We start from the raw sequence: 21,697 nt of genomic DNA, 5'->3' as shown, positions 1-21,697 counted from the left end.
GCTCATTACGAACAACCCTTGTCTGTGTTCCTGCGGGACAGCGATCTTTCTCCTTCGGGGCCTGTGGCACACTGAATTTAGCTGGCCATCAAGCCCGTGATTATTACATAAACTGAAAATATGTTGTCACAAAAATGAAAAGAACAGGAGAAGTGAATGAAGGAAACATCATTGTGTTTTTAGGATTACGTTTTTAAATACCTGAAATCTCTTCGCTTTATATTAATAATTAAAAGGGGGAGAATTGTTACTGGGCCATATTTATTTGCTCATGTTATCTTCCCACATTGATACCTATATGTTGCTTTTAACTGTAACACATTATGTAAGTCTTTTTTGATTGTATAAAAATACATCACTATCTATTTCAGAGGTCTTTAACAGAAGGATGAGAAACTATCCATCTTCATATCACAGTTTTATTTGCCTTAATGAAATAAAATGTCTGTGGAATTTAATGGAATGTGCTCCATAAAAACTATTAACTTTTATTCTCGTGGTTGCACCTAAAAGAGCAGTTTCCAATGGAGGTTGAAATTCTGTAAAATGTAATCACCAACTTTCCGGAAAATAGCTGACTATGAACTATGGTTATCAGTGTCAGTCAGGTATCCATTGCATCTCTTGTACTTGCTTTGTCCAATGTCAGGGGGGCCTAACGTCTTCAGAAGTTGCATTCTGTGTTCAAGCACACTGCTGTTGACATCCAAATACTCATATTAGATGAGCACGTATATTTAGAGCACTGAGTATGTGCCAGGTACCATGTGGGTTCCTAAAGGGTGAGTTTGCAACCAAATCAGATACAGTTGCTGATTGCATTCATCCTACAAGCCAGGCCAAGGAGGGGTGGAGGGACAGAAAAAAAGGTCATGCCATTTATCCTATGTAATGGGGGTGATAAAGGCTTTAAGTAAAACTAGAATAAGATGGTTAGAGTTACAGATGTATGCTGTTGCTTGGGTGGTCGAAGAGATTGCATTTAGGTGACTGAGAAAAGTGGGAGAAGGAAACTAGGAGTAAGAGAAAGATCCCAGGGACAGAAAGTTGGAAGTGCAAAGGCCGTGAGGCAGGAGGATGCCAGGACTAGAGAGTAGCAGTCATTGGGCCCTGTCCCTGACGCTGGTTATAAGTAATCAGCCTCAGTAAGTGACATAACCTTGATTTAGTGATTTGAACAGTTTAGAGCAATTGACTCTTTTCTTGCTACAAGGGATTTTGGAGCATTATCCTAAATCAGTCAACTTCATTTGCTTAGCCATGGGCAGGTTGCTCAACTTATACAAAATATGTATTTTTTAAGATTTGTTTTATTTTTATTGGAAAGTTAGATATGCAGAGAGGAGGAGAGACAGAGATGAAGTCTTCCCCGTCTGTTGATTCACTCCCCACGCAAACACAGTGTTCATTGCTGAGCTGATCCTAACCCAGGAGCCTGGAGCCTATTCCAGGTCTCCCATGTGGATGCAGAGTCCCAAAGCTTTGGGCCATCCTTGACTGCTTTCCCAGGCCACAAGCAGGGAGCTGGATGGGAAGTGGAGCCGCTGGGATTAGAACCGGGGCCCACCTGGGATCCTGGGCGCTTTCAAGGCAAGGACCTCTGCCGCTAGGTCACACAGCCGGGCCCTAAAAAGTTTTATTTTAATTTGAAAAGCAGAGTTACAGAGAGAGGATGAGGGAGAGAGAGAGATATTACATCTGCTAGTTCATTCCCCAAATAACCATGTTGAATGGAGCTGAACCAATCCAAAGCTGGGAGTCAGGAACTTCTGCATCTCCCATCTGGGTCCTGGGACCCAAGGTCTTGGGCCAGCCTCTATTGCTTTTTCCGGCCATAAGCAGAGAACTTTATTAGAAATAGAGCAGCTAGGACACAGACTGGAACCTGTATGAGATGGCAGCGCTACAGGAGGAAGCTTAGCTTACTACACCACAGCACAGTGCTGGCCCTATATTAACTTTCAGTGCAAAGTATCATGTTGTTTGGGCCCAGCGCGATGGCGCAGTGGTTAAGGTCCTTGTCTTGCTCGCCCAGGATCCCGTATGGGTGCCGGTTCTAATCCCAGCAGCCCTGCTTCCCATCCAGCTCCCTGCCTGGGGCCTGGGAAAGCAGTCGAGGACGGCCCAAAGCACTGGGACCCTGCACCCGTGTGGGAGACCCGGAGGAGGCTCCTGGCTTCGGACCGGCGTAGCATCGGCCGTTGCACTCACTTGAGGAGTGAATCATCGGACGGAAGATCTTCCTCTCTGTCTCTCCTCTCTGTATGTCCACCTTTCCAATAAAAATAAAATAAGTCTTTACAAAAAAAGTATCATGTTGGAAAATGCTTTAGAGAGTGCAGGTCCATGCCACAGCGTGTCTCTATGTGGTGTTGACATCTTTAGAAGAGTCATAACTTACGTTTTAGAACTATCTTTATTGGGCCTGGTGTGATAGCATAGTGGTTAAGGTCTGTGTCTTGCACACCCGTTATCCCATATGGGCACTAGTTCTAATCCCAGCGGCTCCACTTCCCATCCAGTTCGCTGCTTGTGCCTGGGAAAGTAGCCGAGAATGGCCCAAAGCCTTGGGACCCTGCACCTGCATGGGAGACCCAGAAGAAGCTCCTGGCTCGGCTCCTGGTTTTGGATTGGTTCAGCCCCAGCCATTGCGGCCACTTGGGGAGTGCACCAACGGAGAGAAGATCTTCCTCTCTGTATATCTGACTTTCCAGTAAATTAAAAAAAAAACTATCTTCATATTAACTTTCACATTTTTCTTTCTCTGTCTTCCTTAACATAGAAACCTCCCATTCTATCCCCCCCCCTTTTTTTCTTTTTCTTTCTTTCTTTTGGCAATGTTAGGCTGAGTACGAGTCTGTCTTGTGTAGATGCCACATCTTTGTTATCCAGTCATCTGCTGACGCACATCTAGGTTGATTCTGTATCTTTGTGAGTAGACTGCTATAAGCCTGGGAGTGCAGATGTCTTTTTCACATGCTGATTCCACTTCCTTTGGATATATACCCAGGAGTGGGATAACTGAGTCATATGGTTGATCATTTTTTGCTCTCTGGAGGGGCCAGGACTTTCTCATTTCTACTTTATTTAGTCCTTAAATTTGTTCGGTCCCCTCTTGCTGCAAGGTGTTTGTGCTATATACCCCCTGCCCCCATTTTAGTGGCTGTTGGAATGACCTAGAAAGCAATCTGCAGCAAATGACAACTGACCCTGGGCACTTTGTCTCTTAGTCCGTGCCCATCTCTTTCTCTGCTCCTTTCCTGGGAGACACGCCCCTCCACCCTGCATTGCATCCTCCTGTTGGAATGCCGCTCTAGTTGGGAATCTCTCTTTTCAGGGGTGAGTTCGTGCTTCCTGGTCACAATGTTCGCTTGATCTCTGTATCCTCTAAGGTCTTTTTCATGCAATCTTTAACGTCCAGTTTATTGTCGCATGTGGGTCTTGCAAATCTGGTGTCTTAATACTATGAAAAATGACTTGATCTGTGTTCAATTACTTTTCTTCTTTTTTTCCTCTCAATCAAGTGACCTCTTGAAGTATATAAAAGTAGCAGTGATTCTGGTCATTTCAAGCAATTTATCTTCCCCAAACACGACCCACCATGCAAACCAAAGTAATTCAGAGGGCATTCTAAGCAGGAGATGCATAATAACAATGTCAGCAAAGTATGTCTTTGTGTCTGCCTGGCAGTTTTTGTCAGCATGAACTTTGCTTTGGGGGAGAAAAGAATATATAGTGTTTCAAAATGTGTTAACTCCATCTCTGGGTGCTGAGCTTCATAGAGGAAGACCCTGTGTATCATTTTCTTACCATAAACTACATCCCCATAGCCAGCACTTGACATTCAGGGACTGTGTTAACAGCTATGTGTTGAATGGAGAGGACAGCCCAAAGCCTTGGGACCCTGCACCTGTGTGGGAGACCCAGAACAAGCTCCTGGCTCCTGGCTTTAGATTGGCTCAGCTGCAGCCATTGCGGCCACTTGGGGAGTGAACCAGCAGATGGAAGATCTTTTTCTCTATATCTCTTTTTCTCTCTCTAAATCTTCTTTCCAATAGAAATATATAAATTAAAAAAAATCATTAGTTTTTATTTGAAAAGCACTGTTAGTGGCAAGGGAATGCAGAGGTGAGAGAGAGAATTTCCACCTGTGAGTTCACTCCCCAGGCAGCTACAGTGGCTCAGGCTGGGCCAGATCAAAGCCAAGAGCCAGGGGTTTCCTCTCTATCTCCCATGTGAGACCAGGAACCTTAGGACTTGGCCATCATGTGGCCATCTGTGTCTCTCCCCTCTATAAATCTGACATTGCAAAATAAATAATCACTAAAAAAATCCTAGATGTTAAATATTACTTTTCAGATGATTTTAGTTCACCAGCAATTCTTACTCCCATCTGAAAATTAATAGTCTGGATTTATAAAAATATCAATGCCTGGATGAACCCAGAGCAACTGGAACAAATAGAATCTTAGAGCTTGGGATTTGTTTTTCTGTTTGGGGCTTCTTTTCTCCCTACCATCGCTTAATAAATTAATTGCTTTAATTAACAGCTTAAGACAGTACAGTTGTGAATCCCCATAAATTTTCTGTTGGGTCAAAATTCAGGAACATCGTATCTGGATTTGCTTTTTGAGATTGCATAAAGCTGTAATGAACTCACTGGTCATTCTGTCAGTCTTTTAAGGGTCTCTCTTTCTGTAAAGATTTATATATTTATTTACATATTTACTTGAAAAAGTTACAAAGTGAGGGGGAGAGACAGAGATCTTCCCTAGCAGGTTCATTCCTCAAATGGCCACAACAACCACAGCAGGACTGGACCAGGTTGAAACCAGGAGCCAGGAATATCATTCAGGTCTCCCATGTGGGTGAGTGTAGCCCAGACACTTGAGCCGTTTTCTGCTGCTTTTTTCAGAAGGCTGTCAGGGAGCTGGATGGAAAGTGGAGCAACTGTGACATAAACTGGTGGCCATATGGCAGTTTACCTGCTATACCATAGTGCCAGTCCCGCTCTGGACTCTTTTTCTTTTATTCTGAGTTCCCTGATTTATTTCTGCAGGGTAATAAGGCTGAGGCCCATGTCTTCATTAGTGCTGGCTGGGGATCACACTTCATTTCATGAGACCATGTCCTTGTCATATGGCCCTGATCAACTCAGTGCAAGTTCCTCTGCATCAAACCTTCTCATGTTTGCAATTCTCCTGGCCCCTCTCCTCTGACCACCTGGACCAATCTCTCTGCAGCGAAAGAGCTTGGTCAGATCTATGCAAAGTATCTCATTATTACTATTTTTTAAAATTTATTTTTCATGCTATAGTCCCATGGGCTCCAGGATTTGCCCTTTCACCTGCCTCATTCCCTTTCCCCAACACTCCATTCTTAAAGTCAGATTGCCAGATTATGGAAATCAGTGAGATCCCTGGGATTCACAACACTTGGGATTATACAGAATGTCAACTAGGACTAGAAGGAAGCGTGCATGAAAAGTCAACGGCTAACATAGTGCTCAACTGTGAAAATCTGACGAAATCAGGAACATGGCTAAATTTATTCCTTACAGCACTAGGAAATTTCGACAAAGTAACTACGCAAAAAGAAAAAACAAGAGTTTACCACTGCAGACAACATGATCTTATATTCATACGTACAAAACTTGAAAAAATACCAATTAAGAAAACCTCTCAGTGCTAATAAATTAGCTCAGTATAAGTATATGATAAAAAATGAACATATAATTTAGTTGCATTTCTTACCTTAGCAATTAACTGTCCAATAAAGAAATTAAGACAGCAATTACTTTTAGAATGCATAAGACTAAAACATAGAGGTATAAACAACTGTGGAAGTATAAGATGTGTACATGGAAAATCAAATTATTGTGGAATAACTAGAAAGACATCTGTGTTTATGGATTAGAAAATACAATATTGTTAACATGTCTGTACTACTCCAAGTGATCTACAAAGTCAGATTCTTAATAGAATCTCAAGGTCATTTTTAAGTTACCAAAAAAAAGAATAAATAGTAAAATTGCTTTTAAACACAAAGGACCCAAGATAGCCAAGGCAGTCTTGAGACAATAGAATGAAGCTAGAAGCTTTGCATTCTATAATTGTAAAATATAGTATGCCCGGTTGTAGGCAGTTGTTTAAGCAGCTATTGCACTGCCAGTAGAAAAGCAACCAACAGTTGGTTAGCATTCTGGGCTTGGTTGATACTAAATTTGTGTTATGGGTGTCAGCATAGTTGTCTATTCTATTCCTTTAAAAAAAAAAGATATGTGGGAGAAATCTGGCAACCCCACCAGAAGATGACCCCAGGGCCCATGCCTAGAGGAATTGGGGGTATGTGGGGGAGTGAGGGCTATAAGGGAGTACTTTACAGGTGTGGAATGACTTCTGGGGTTTCCATGAACTGAGCCACTGAATTTGTGGGTAAATAAGGGAGTTAAGATCAAGTGGTTTAGAGAAAGGAAACTAGAGGGCATATCTGGTTTAGACCACTTAATCTGCCCATTTGGAAGACATAGGCTGGGCTAGGTGGCATCATCTGCCACCTGTTGATGTACATGAAAGCTAGGGCTGGGGCTCTGTCTCGCAGGACTAGATTCTAGTACCCTCCAGTGAGTGCCACATTAGAGGATGGGCCACTCAAGGGTATGACATGACACCAACCACTGCTTGAAAGAATCAGGTCTGGGGGCAGATTCTGTAGGGGATATGTGTGTTCATCCCTGTGAGTCTACAGTATTCATTGGTTTGAACTTGAGCTTGGGGTGGTGATGGACCAAGCTAGATGGAACTCACTGACATTCACAGAACTTGGACTGAGAACAGGCCAGGCTCGTCCAGGCTGCGGTTCCTCTGGGCACATGTAACAAACAGGACTGTGGACCAACTATGTTTGGAGAGATCTTGCACCAACCGTATGCATGGAATCCAGACCTGGGAGCAGGTATGGTGGGGGAACTTCGGAAACTCCCCCACTTGACCACAGCTCCCACCGGTGAGCACCAGAGTTGGGGCTGTTGGTGAGCTAGGTCAGGCAGGGCTACACCACTCATTGGCATGTGTGTGGGTTGGCTGGGCCAGTCCACAGCACCTGTTCACGGGTGAAAGAACCAGGACAGGGTGCAGGAAGGACAGGTTGGACTGCAACACGAGTCAGTTCATGTGAGGGCTGGGATTGGGAGCTGGCTTGGTTGGGCTGGCTTGTGGCACATGCCAGCATAAGTGAGGCTGGGGGCAGAGTAGGCAGGGCCAGGCTGCAACATCTTCTGGAAATTGCTGAGGTGAGGTGGAACATGCTAGACTGGACTGTAGCACTCATCAGCATGTGCAAGACACAAGGCTGGGGACAAACCTGGTAGGGGACTTCAAGGAATCCCTGCTAGGTCATTTCTCCTATATTGGTGAGCCTACAAGCTGGGATTTGAGTTAGGCTGGTCTGAGCAGGGCTACAGTCCCTGTCAGCTAGCATTTGGGCTGGGTCTGGAGGAGGGCCAGTCTAGGCCAGACCTTTGCGTCTGATAGCACGTGCAAGAGGCAGAATAAGTGCAGAACGGCTAGGCTTTGCTGTAGCATCTTCTGGCAGGTGCTGGGACTGAGTGCAAGTCATGTCAGGCTAGACCACAGTATCTCCTGGCAAGCACAAGATCTGGGGCTGGGAGAGGGCTAATAAGGGAACTATGGGTGCTCTCTGCTGGTCTGCATCTTCCGCTGGTGATCATGAGAGGCTGGACAAGGTGACTGCATCAGTTGGCCTCTGAGTGTTCTGGGTCTAGGGGTGAGTCAGGCAGAGATAAGCTACAACACCCATGTAGGTGTATGAGAGCTAGATGGAATGCAGGATGGACTGAACTAGAGTGCTGTACATGCTACTATACCCAGGAATTGGGACTGGGGATGGGCCTGGTGGGAGTTATTGGGGGTTACCCCGACTAGACTTCAGTTCCTACTGGTGTGTATAAGGGCTAGGTTTGTGGCAGACTGAATCAATAGCACCCGTAGGTTTGCATGGGAGATGGGGGCAGGGGCAGAATTGACTAGGGAACTTCATTGGCTGAGGTGGGTGACAGACTGAACCAGACCCCCAAAGGGTCAAGTCTGGTGTCACCCCAGGTGACATTTCTTGGGGCACTTCCCAACCAGGCTGTTAGACTCAAACTCCATCCACAGGAAATATCAAAGTATATGTGTTACAACCTTGGAGTGCATGCATCCAGACCAGGCCTCCTCAGTTGCTCATGCCTGTGTAGTGAACAGCATGCCCAGATGCACATGAAGTATATGAAAGCTAGCTCATCTAGATCATCTTAGGATGTCCAGTGCCTTGTCAGAGGATGGAAAGCCAAATAGATTGGACAACTCTCCTGGTCAACAACTTTGCAACAAGTGTCCGGGTGTGTAGATGCACTAAAATGGACTTTGTCAACCAGTAGATCTTGCAAAGATTTTTTAGACTTCGGAGCAGTCAGAGCAATAAAATCTCAGAATTATCAAAACTTCTCAAGTAACACCCCTGGGGCATTCTTCCCCACATCAGGGTCTTTGAAATGATATCACATGACAATCCTCCATTCCTGGGTGCTGATGCAATTTGACAGCAGATAGCCCCCCCTCCCCTTCCAGCCCCACAGTGGTATACAGGAGAAAAAGAAAAAAAAAAAAAAGGAAACTTTGTCCCACATTTCTTCTTCCATAGCTTACTCCACATAGGCACACATCCTTCTCAACTATGTAAAACACATTTAAAATAGAGCAACACGGCAACACATAAGAAAGTAAACATTTAGATCAATGGAAGGAAAAAAGAGAACTGAGAAATACACCAATTATTTATGATCTTTGATCCTAAACTTTGATGTTTATAATCTTTGATAATGTGCCAGGAATACACAGCTAAGAAATGACATTGGAAAAACTCAATATCTCCATGCAGAAGAATGAATGTGGGCTCTTAATGCAGAGCAAGTACATATCAGATTAACCATTTTAAAAACAAACTAAAAATATAAAAAAATCATGTAGGATGAAAGTTCTATTATGCAGGATTTGATGAGGTTCCATAGATATGACATAAGTAACAAAAGCAAAAAGATGGGGTTGTATCAAATAAAAAAAGATTCTATGAGTAAAAATAAAAGAGAGAAAACACAATTTACAAGATGGGAGAAAATATTTCCAAGTTCAATTTCTGATAAGGGGTTAACACTCCATATTTGTATGGAATTCTTGTAACCTTACAAGAACACAAAACACAATGCAGCTTTTAAAATGGATAAAATCTTTGAATAAACATTTCTTATAAATAAGACAGATGGTCATACGTATATGAAAATATTCTCAACATCATTAATCTTCCAGGAAATGCAAATCAAAGCTACAATGAGAGGTATCTGCTCACATACCTCAAGTTAACCGTTACAAAAAACCCAAATTAACAAGTGTTGGGGAGAAATTGGAGGTTTGAACACTGTTGTTTGTCATGTGAAAAACTGCAGTTTTTATTAAAAGCGCACAAATGTTTGCTTTGCACCAATGCATTAAAGTATGTAATAAAAATAGCTGACATCATCACCAAGGTAGATTTGGGGCATATGAATTTGTTTACGCATTTAAAAACAAATGGACTCATTTTATCTCATTTTTAGAATAAAGAAGAAACTTATGTAATCACCTCATGGATGCAGAAGAGCATGATTAGTCTTTAGTTTTTATCATTTGTGATAAAAATCCTTAGAATAGAAAAAAAATGAAAGTAAGGTTCTTATTTTTAACCCGAGTGAGTAACAAGGAGTCCTGGGTTCAGGATAGAGATGAAGGCGTCTGCAAGTACTCATATTTCAGCTTATGAATGAAATTCTATCCCCTGCACCTAGGCAAAAATAAATAAATGATAAAGTGATAAATATTGTTAAAATTAGGCAAAAAGAAATCTGTTATTATTTGGAGAAAATAAGATTTATATATTTTGTAGAGAAAATCTAAAGGAATGTTTGCAATTAACCCAAGATTGCTCATTAGATAGTAAAGATCATCATTAAAATCCTTGTTTTAATTAACACAGTAATAGCAAATATTCAGAAAATTAAATTGAAATATATGATATCATCTTACACAGCATGAAAAGCATGAAATGCTTAGATTTGGTCTAAAAAATGCACAGGGTTCTAAGTATAAACCTAAAAGATATTGCTATAAAATAATATACATAATGATATGTAAAATACATAATGATACTATTGTAAGCAGAAAGAATTAATATTGTGAAGGAGTCAATACTTATCAACTCAATTAATGAATGAACCTATCCAATAGAATTTCAATCAAAATCCTAGTAGGTTGCTTGATAGAAATTGATAAGCTGATTAAGGTTTTAAATAGAAACATACTGAGTCAAGAAAAATTAAAACTATCTTGAAAATTTTAAGTTTCAGTACTTATATTACCCGATCTACTTCTACCATCACCAAACACCTACAGTAATTAAAAATGAGTAGTATATTGCCAGGATCTGCTACTAGAATAATAGAACCCAGCAGGGCATCTAGGAAGACCTGTGCATTAATTTACTCCACGTATGACAAATGTGGCACTACCAAGTGGAACAATGATGTTTCCCTCCTTAATAAATGGTTTTGAGTCAATTGTATGGGAATGGGAAAATATGAATACAGATCTTAACTCACCATTCACAAAGCCAATTCCAGGTGATTGTTGATCAAAATAAGAATCATAGATTGAAAAAACTCATAGTTGATGGTGAAATAGAATATTTTTATAACCTCATAGTGTTGAATGTATGAGTCTCTAAGGGTGTTAATGCATAGCAAAGAGCCCCTACAATCCATTTGGTAAGTATTACTGACCCAAAATTAGCAAGAGAATTATTCAGGCATATGAATATCATGTTAGTCAAAATAGCTACAGTTAAAAAGATTAATAATACCAATGGTTGGGGAAAAGTTGGGGGAACCAAGAAGTCCTATCCATTGCTATTGAGAATGATATTAGTACAATCACTTGGGAATTGGTTTGGTAATTAAAACTTGATCTAATTATGCTCTATGACCCTAGGTAAAAATAGAACACATTAGAAATTTGCACCAAACAAAATTGTTCATAAGAATTATTATAGAGAGCTGTGAGGAAAAAAAACGAGAATAAGGTATTAAGTGGTCAACCATGCAATGTAATGTTTGGAAGGAAAATTAGTGGATCACTTCTGTGATAAATCTCATTAACATGAAGTTGAATTGCAGCAGCAAGTCACAAATGAATATGTATTAACTTGTGTGCATTTAAAACTAAGCTGACTTATGGCATATGTGGCATTGTGTCTGATTAATGATACTTTATGGAAAGAGTTCCTAACAATCGAGAATGGGGCAGAAGAGGTGGGATTTCTGAGGAAGAGATAGTATTTTATTTCATGGCTAATTCCTGTTTTTGAGGTAATTCGGCAAGTAACAATTTGTCTCCCTTTTTGGTATGCACATGATACCTTGTGAAGTTTTTCAGCAAGCACTGCTGCATTGCACATTGGTGCAGAGAACTGACATAACGGTTCTCACACCAGGAACTTCATATCTTAAAATGTATCTAGAATTGGGATGGAAAAATAGTAGCCTATTGTTCTAGAAAGAAAAGATACACTCATTCCTGTAAATCCTTGTTAAGTATACATATTTTTAGTATACTATATCTAAAAGAATCTGGGAAAAAGTCAGAGGACTTCAGAAACCATGGAACTAAGCCAGAAGAAGAATCAAAAGATATAAGAATACAGCTGTGCTTATATCCTGGAAGCATTTCATATTACCAATGAGTGGTATGAGGAGGAAAGTGGATGCTTTAAAAAATGTGATAAAATACAAATGCATTCTCTGTGACAATAAGGAAAAATATACGTGTGATAAAATTCCTTGAGAGATTTGCAGAGTACAAGGAAACCATGCTTCATATTTGAAGGAAAGTGACATGCACCATTATCTTGAACAAGTGATGATATGTGAAAAAATGCACTTGACAATGATTGTGAAATATTCTCCTTCAAGTGACTTAGGCTAAGGGAGGTAGTAGTACCTTTTTGGGAATTCAAATACATCACTGACTTCTGCCTAATCATCACATCTTTAAAAAGGATTTATTTTTAATGGAAAGGCAGATTTATAGAGAGAAAAATCTTCCATCTGCTGGTTCATTCCCCAAGTGGTTGTAATGGCCAGAGCTGAACTGATCCAAAGTCAGGAGCCAGGAGTCTCTTCTAGGTGCAGGTCCCAAGGCTTTATGCCATCCTCCACTGCTCTCCCAGGCCACAAGCAAGGAACTGGTTGAGAGGTGCAGTAGCCAAGACGTGACCCAGTGTCCACATGGGATCCTGGCACTTGCAAGCTAAGTACTTAACCACTTGGCTATTGTGCCAAATCCTAATCATTACATTTTAATACTGTTTATTAGCTCCTCATCAATCTATTAGCTCCTCATCAAACTATTCTACATTACACGTAGAAGTCACATTATAAATGCTGTATAGCTATAGAAATGGATGCAGTGCTTGTTAGAGTCTGACAAATGGTGGAGTTGGAGGCTGAGAAAGTCAAGTGCAAAGATGTAAGGACACGAAATATCTCATGTCACATGATAAACGGTGGAGAGCTGAAGCTTAAAGCTGATGCACATGTTAGGAACTGCGTGCAAATAGAGATGGATGTTGATGTATTGGTAAACAGACTGAGATGCTCTAGTCCCATATCGGAGTACCTGGCTTTGAGATCTGAGTGCTGGCTCCTGAATCAGTCTGTGTCCTGCAGTGGTGTAGGTGATGGATCAAGTCCTTGGGTCCCTCTCCTCCCATGCGGGAGAGTTGGAATGAGTTCCCACTGCCATCTCTACCCTTTAGCAACCCCATTTATCATGGACATTTGAGGAGCAGATGAGTGGGCAGAAATTTTGTCTCTTTGCCTCTCTCTCTCTCTCTGCATTCTCTGTTGCTGGATAAAAATAAGTTGCAATAAACCTGTAAAAAGGGGAAGAGATAGAAACAAGGAGAGACATAGTGAAGAAAAATATGCCAAATATTACCTAAGTCATCACAAAGCCTCACCAGCTATGGCTTAATGTTAACAAATTTAGATATGAAGGCACGTTGTACTTAGCATTTTCTCTAAAAGGCCTAAAGTAGAATCTGTCAAAAATTGCTGTGTATGAGGAGGAACTAAGGAGAGCTGAGAGAATGTGGAACACGTAAGGGATCATCTTTCATCTTATTTTGTCTCCTTTTCTCCCTTTTCCCTGATATTTTGTTTCTATGTGCTTGTATTGCTAATATTAAAATACTACAATAGTAACTGAAGTTTCTACTGAAAAGAACTGTTGGTGGGGTTAACCAGAAGCAGGATTAAAAGCTTAAATATTAGCTTCTATGTAGAACAAATGGCCAGCAGTACCATGCTGGGTGTTTTTATTTTGGTACAACAGTAAAGAAATCTTTTTGTCTTATAGATTAAGTTGTAAAATTAATTATACATTTCAACTTTCCCCCATAAGATGAATTCCCCTTCCCTCCCTCAACTCCCTGGCTGGTACTGTGACTTGCTTTGGTTCAGCAGATAGTGGAAACGTAGGATCAGAGGCTTGGGAGTTTTCTGTAAATTGAGACTTACACTCTTGCTGCTTGTGGAACCTGAGATTTGCACGTGAAGAAAGCTGAGGAGGGAAATGAATGTGAGAAGCCCATGACCCCCAGTAACTGGCCAGGCTCCAGTAGGTGAGACCATGCTGTCAGAAGATTGACCAGCTTACTGCTGTGTGATCCCAGCTGAGCCCAGAGAAGCTGGCCAGTCATCCCACCAAATGGTGACTGAGGGCAGTAGTGCTTGTTTTAGGTGTTGCGGTAGTTGGTTTATACAAAAAATCTGATATACTTTCTATATCATAAGGGTATTTAGATTATTTTCTCATGGAAACATGGTAAATATTTACACAGTCACAATTAGATCATTGAGATATGACTAGAAAAAAAACTGCAATATACCTTTTGATGAATAGTGTATATTTGATACATAAATCATTAAATATATAGTGCTTTAGAACACACATTTGTATGACTTGTCATTATTCCATATTTTATGTAAAAATGTTCTGGCTAAAAATACTTGTACCTCTGTAAGTTCGCATAAATCTGCCCAGTTTATTCTTTCCTTTGCTTTGTAATTCAAACCTGTCTTGAGATACTTCCAGAATGGAAATTAAATATTTTCTTCTGTCAACTGTAAAATTCACAAGGGAGCATTAGACAGGAAGGCAATTCTTTAAGAATTTGTTGAGCAGCATTCAAGCAAGTCAATGGATATTTCCAGGAATTTTCATGTTTTCTGAAATAGAATTAATCTAGGGATTAAACTAAAAGCTCTGTCAAAATTTAGGAGTGAGGCATTATCTACATTTTACAGGATTATCAAATTTGAATACTTTACAGGATAATTTTGACAATGTAGATTGTTTACAGATGTTTAGATTTCTGACATCAGGTTCAAGTGGCCAAAATTACATCACGTTGGCAGCACAATGAGGTGGAAAACCAATGGTCTTTTCAATAAATTGTAGCTAAATAATTGATAACCTTCATTGTAACATAATGATTTTTAACATCTTTTTCACACAGAATTGCATAAACTTTTTAATCCAAAATGGATTGTCGACCTAACTGTAAGACCTCAAACTGTTACAAACTCTTCCATTTTATCTAATCTAGATTAGGAAAATCTAAGAGTAAATCTTCATGATCTTTGATTGGATAAAGTCTTCCTAGATATAACAGCAAAAGAATGCTTGCTAAAAGAAACAGGTAATACATTAGACTTTATCAAAATCAAACACTTTTATACTTAAAGGTACGTGATGATGATGCTAAAAAAAATGGATTCAAGGGATTTAAATATTCAAGAAGCAGTAACAGAAACCTTCACTTTGAGTCTATTTTTTTTTTTTAAGTTGGATGCATTACACTCAAATCTGCTAACTCAGGACAAAATTTCTGAATAGTAAGAGAGGAAAGTAGTTTGGTATTCATTTCTTGGTAAAAAAAAATTGTTATGCTAAATCTGGCTCATTATGCATTCCATAGCTGGTTGTCCAAACTATTATTTGGGAGAAATATCAAGTTATGAGGTTTTTTTAAAAATACAAATCTGAGTAAAAACAAAACAGTATTTTTTTCATTGAAGTTCTTTTTTTCTCCAACATACTGAAGGCACATGTTAATATTTCATCTTTTTTTAATTTAGCTTGCCAAAGAAGCAGACAAGGTGTGATATTTTAATCATCTGTGTTGTTTTAATATTCTAGTGACATATATTTTTGCTCCAAGTTCCAGAGTCATTTCTCAAGCAGACATTACGAGAAGAAATGAAGGAGACTTTCATCTGTTTTTACCTGAGAGAGTCATCATAGGAATTGATAAATACTTAACAAAAGTGGATTGTAAGGAGGCAGGAATGAAGTCAAATTGCTCATTATTTTTTAGAATAAAATGATTCATATAAAAATATAATCAGCAGCCTGATTGGGTCCAAATTTCTATCTTGTATTTAGCGTAACTCCTCATTTCTATGTATTTATTTTTCCCTTCCTACATTGTCAATTTTTTCAGAGCCAAATAAGTGATAACCAGTTTTCCTTGACCAAGTTAACAAAAAGCGAAGAATGCTTACTAATACTCAGAACAGTCACTTGAATGCTATAGTTGATGATAAAGCCTTAATTGGTCCTCCAAGCATGGTCATAGGACGTGTTAGCCCATCAAGAATGAAATTGTAACCTCTTACCTGTCAAATTATTGATTAGGACATTTAAAAGATTTATTTTTTTTAAAGATTTATTTTTTTATTGCAAAATCAGATATATATATATAGAGAGAGAGAGGAGGAGAGACAGGAGAAGAGACAGAGGAAGATCTTCTGTCCAATGTTTCACTTTCCAAGTGACCACTGCAGCTAGAGCTGCTCCCATCCTAAGCCAGGAGCCAGGAGCTCTTCCTGGTCTCCCATGCAGGGTTCCAAGACTTTGGGCCGTCCTGCTTTTGGCTTTCCCAGGCCACAAGCAGGGAGCTGAATGGAAGTGGGGCTGGTGGGATTAGAACTTTAGATCCCATATGGGATCCTGGCACGCTCAAGGTGAGGACTTCAGCTGCTAGGCCACCGTACTGGGCCTAGATTTATTTATTTATTTATTTTATTGTAAAGGTAGATATGCAGAGAGAAGGAAAGATAGAAAAATCTTCTATCAACTGGTTCACTCCCCAAGTGGTCACAGCAGCTGGAGCTAAGCCAATCCAAAGCTAGGAGTCAAGAGCTTCCTCTGGGTTCTCCATGTGGGTGAAGGGTCCCAAGGCTTTGGGCCATCATCTATTGATCTCCTAGGCCACAAGCTGGGAGCTGGTGGGATCCTGTTGCATGCAAGGCAAGGATTTTAGCCAGCAGGATATCACACTGGGCCTTGATTAGGTCATGTTAATGAAATTGAATATATAGTGAATTATTTACTTAACATATATATACTAGGCCTACATTATTCATGGACCTGTGCTAATGACTGGTTTATATAATGACTAACATCTGTGGCTAATGCTATCCTTTCCAGCTTGCTCAGAATCCTGGAAATTGGTGAATGACCAGGTAAATATAGGTTTCCTAGGGATGAATGTCTCCAGAACCTTCTAAGCACATCTAGTCATGTGTGCAGGAGTGTGGAGGCCCAGAGCCTCGGTCACAATCTGCCTAGCCTTCCTGCTCTTGCTTTTATTCTCCTGGATTCTGTTCTACATTTATTCTCCACCTGTGGCTGAGCTGTACTTTGTCTTTTCCCTCTTTTTATAATACAAATATAAGAAATAAGAAAGGAGCTTCCTTCCTTGAACCAGAATCTGTCCCTGCATTGTTTTCATCCTTTAACTCTGTGTCCAAAATCCAGAGCTGTAAAGATCAGATCTGTTCTCTTTGTCCTGAGTAAATGTCACCTGGAAGACAGATTTACTTGTGCATTTTCCAGAAAAGAATCCTCTTCGAAACTAAATAAACTGCCTTTTAACAGTCAGTGAAAACATGTGCAGCAGACAGGCATGGTTCATGCATGTTTGCATTCTTGCATTCCCTCCTCTTTCTGATTTGACAATGAGGTGGGGGAACCACCACTTGCCCACTCAGTTTCAGTTCACTACATGGTTTGGGTACTGTTCCCCCAATCACCAGATTGATTTTGTTCAGCTTGGGTTAGGCAGTTAATGCCTTTCTCCTAGTCATATGGAAGGAATTACAATAGAAGCCAAGCCAGTGAAGATAAATTCCAGGATGCTTGTTGCAATTAATAGGAAAAAAAAGGCTTATGAGAGTCCTTCAAGGAGTTTATGGAAAAATGTTAAGTAAAAAGATAAGTATATTTTCTCATAAAAATGTTTTACAATCTGTGCATAGTTTTATCTTAACATGCGTTTTAGGTGTCCAGATTTAAATTATTTCTCCAGAAAAATAAATGATTTTGTGTGTCCTCATGCATGCTACTGTTTCAAGCTAAACTATAGTTGTACTGTTATGTTGTCAAAAGATGGTGATTTATAACCCTGGATCTGCAATGAATTACCACTTGCAGAGAAACTGTTGACAATACACACATACAGAAGAGGGAGAGGGCAGGCCTGAGAGAGAGCGAGATTGAGGTTACAGTATCACTATTGCATACACACGCACCGAGAAAGAGCTGCATTTGGAAGAAGACAGTTTTATCTGTGTCTCATGAACTGCTTCCCAAATTGCCATTCCTTAAACTCAGTGTTACCAGATTCTTTGTGATTTTGGTCAGCATTAACAACCGTCTTGTCTACAGTTTTGTGAATTATGTCTTCAACTAATGAACACAGTTTAATAGGAAGTGTAACGTTCGGATAGGGAACAGGCATTTTCATGGGCAATCAGATTGGATAAATTTAAAGGTAGCCTTGTAGAGCTGGATTGTCATGCCAAAGGATTTAGAATTTACCTATAACGGATGCACTTAGAGCTTCCTGAGAGAATGGCATGATCCAATCTGTATTCTGAGTATAAAATGAAACCCTCCAGAGATTGGAGAACTATCTAGGACAAGATGCTTGAGGTAAGGAAAGCAGTTATTTGGGTAATGAGGCAGAGATGTAGGAAAAAATGAATGTGGTCTGTGGCATTTCAAAGGAAGAAATCGTTAGAACGCTGGTCAAAGTTGGAGAAGTTCACAACTGACTGGTCTTGAGAATAATCCAATAAAGTGTGTAGTTCTGAGCCAGAGTCTTTTTCATAATCTTCTTCCCTTCTCTGTTGTATGATTTTACTCATTGGTACTCTCCAAAGCATCAGCTTGTTTTTTGCCCAAAGAAACTACAGAACATATTTTAATAAATATTTATGTATCATTCTCAGAAGGCAGGCTTCATAGTGGGAGAAGGAGAAACAGAGAGAGGTTTTCAGTCCACTGGTTCACTTCTCAAAAAGCTGTCACATCACATGCATAAGGAAACAGTAAGTATCCCTAAACAACCAATTCCCTCTTAAAAATCAGACATGATAAAATACCATTAGATGATTATTTTTTTAATATATGTTTTTATTATATTTTGACAATCTTTACATAGTTAATTAGGGTAAAAAGGTTCAAGGGCTATAGGGAAGTGGGTAAGACCATCATTTCCATACTACTTCCTTCATGTATCTGAGGTAAAGGGGGATATAGAGGGAGAAGCCCCACCCAGTAACATGGAAGGTAACAGCCAAGAGGTCATTAGATGATTGTTAATGAGGTAGCTGTAACATCAAGTAAAATTTGCTCAAATTCAAAATTCAAATCTATTTTTTTAAGTAAAGCTATCCTGATGTATTGTATTGAAGTTTTTATTTATTTATTTGTTCAATAGAAAGTAATCCAGGATGGCCATACATAGGTTCTGTGGTCCATGTTGGTTAAGGGAAGGTTTAAACCTAAACATATAATAAGGAGGGTACAGATTGTTGCAAAAAAAAAAAACACACCCTAAATTGTGAAAAAATGGGAAAAAAAATTGAAGAAATGAATTCCAGGAATAGAAGTGTTCCTTTAGAATATCCTTAGCTGGAGTGAGCATTATGGCACAGGTGGAGAAGCCACCATTTAATTCTTGCACATGCCATGTCAGAGTGCATGGTTTGAGTCCTGGCTGTTCTAGTTCTGATCTAGCTCACTGCTGCTGGGTGTGTTGTGGTGACAGATGAGTGCTCTAGTGCTTGAGTCCCTGCATCCCTTGTGGGAGACGCAGATGGAATTCTTGGCCCCTGCCTCACTCCTGGCCAGCCACAACAGTTGTGGGAATTTGGGAAGTAGATCAGGATAGAGGATTTCTCTCTCCCTTTCTGTGTCTCCCTCTCTCTCTTTTGTTACCCTACCTTTCAAGGCAATCAATTAATTTTATGAATGAGTGTTAAAAAGATCATCCTCTCCTGACATACACTCTGAAATTATTTCCAGACATCTTAATCCACATATTGTACCACCATACTGAGGGAGTTATTAAGAAATGTCTTCCTGTAAAACAGGGAATTGAACAAAGAGGTAGACACATACAAAACTTCCTGGTGGAGAAAGAGGCCATTTTTTATTTCAGGGAAAATGAAAAGTTGTAAAAGAATGGATAGGCCAGCTGAATGCATTGAGTCAGCAGTGAATAACAATTGCTTGGGCAAAATGAAATGGTATTACTGATGAATTGTAAATGTTATATAACTACAAAGGAGTAGTCAAGAAGTGGTTTTAAAGAGCTTAATTAGTTATCTGTTCCCACATAATAAATTGTCCCCAAGCAGTCTCATCCTGAAGCATAGCTAGCTTTCCTTGGCTCAGGGTCTGTTTGGAATTCATGCCCAGAGGTTGACTGGTGACGGTGGAAACTCTGGCAAGTTCAGTAATATGGCTGCTACAGGACACCTCCTTGCCTCAGCAGCGGCTGTTGGACCGTGTGACATCTTCCCACAACATGGCAGCCGCCTTCCCCCAGGACAGTCTGAGGGGAATATGGAATGAATGAATAGACTGGAGGTTGTGGTGCTGTTTTATAATTTGATCGCCAAAGTCAGATCTTTCTCAAAAATGATTCCTCTTGGGGTGGTGTTGTTGGTACTGAGTTAAGCCACCACCTGAGATGCCAGTGCTGTTTCCAGTCTTGATTGCTGTACTTAGAATCCATCTCCCTGATAAAGGCCTAAGGAAAACAGTCCAGGGTGGCCCAGGTGCTAGGAACCCCTGCAGTCCCCCACCCCCCAGGAGGTCCTATGGAGGCTCTTGGCTTTGGCTCAGCCTAGTTCTGGCTGTTGTGGCCATTTGGGGAGTGTCCCAGTGGATGGATGAGTTCTCTCTGTAACATTGCCCCTTTGAATGAATAAATGTATCTTTTTAAAAAATGGTTCCTTCTACTTACTGCATCTGTTACGGCAATTTATGAATTCCAGTTTTCACTTACAAGAAGGATAAAGTGCAGCAACAAGCATTAGACAATCTGTGAGTATAATTTTATCTTTTATTTGAAGCATGGTGATGCAGAGGATGCAAGAGAGAGAGAGAGAGAGAGAGAGAGAGAGAGAGAGAATCTTCTGTGGTGGCATGATCCTTGACAAGGCTTGGTCAAATCTACAATCTCCATCGGAGAAAGAATTGAGATGATTTAGCTAGAGAAGAGAGCAGGAAAGAAGGACTTACTTATAACCAAAGTACACACTCAAGGAATAAGTGAGAGCAAAGTTGATGCAGAATAAGCTGAAGCTGAAAAAGCCATCTTTTTATACATTTGGGAGATCTAGGAGTGGCAGGTTGTGAATACAGCCCGATTCTGCACCCTTTTCTGGAAGTCTTGGAAGTATCTTGCTGTCTGCATGATTGTCAGCATGTAGTGATCCATAGGTCATCCTGAGGATAGAGCCTGTGACCATATACTAGCTAGATCTGTGTGGCTCTGCTACACAGAAGGGGATGGTTTGAACAGTGCATGGAAGGAGATTCTGGACAGTGCATGGAAAGGATGTTTGAATGATACAAACTTGGCTGTCATACTGTGGCCACCCTGGCTGTCTGAAGCTCCAATGGGGGTTGCCCAGGGCTATCAGGTCTCAGTCTGAGCATGGTAGCAGGGTGGTACTGTCAAGACAGCTCCTCTTGCTGTCTCCTTGCCCACGTCATCCCCTGTCCACTCAGAGATGTTCATTCCTGAACCTTAATGAGAGGTTGAGAGAGGAGGTTTTGACTTACACAGTCTTTTCATGCCACGTCAGTGTGTCTTCCATGACTAGACAGGGAGTGAAAACTGGTTTAGATTATTTATTCAAGGAGTTATGGGCTTTCCACCAGTCATTAGCTATGCATAGAATCCCTGCATGGCCATTCCTTTTACATTCTTATAATTCTAGAACAGACAAATTTTACACTTGGGATGAGGAGACATAGGCCAAGAAACAAAGGAACTACTTTGGTTATACATTTTTTTCATGAGCCTACTCTTGTTCATGGAAGTACAGTATGTTTTATTAATCACTGCCTATATTCCACCTGATCCTGCCTATTAGTCACCAAGTGCTGGCTGTGGATTCACAAGCATCATGCAGTTGCCATACTATCTCAGCAGTTGACTGGGTTAAGTCACCTAAGGCCAT

Source organism: Ochotona curzoniae, unplaced genomic scaffold (genome assembly GCF_017591425.1).
Source record: "Ochotona curzoniae isolate NIBS_2020 unplaced genomic scaffold, NIBS_Ocur_1.0 contig_3520, whole genome shotgun sequence".
Lineage (NCBI taxonomy): Eukaryota > Metazoa > Chordata > Mammalia > Lagomorpha > Ochotonidae > Ochotona > Ochotona curzoniae.
This window is presented reverse-complemented; position numbering follows the sequence as displayed.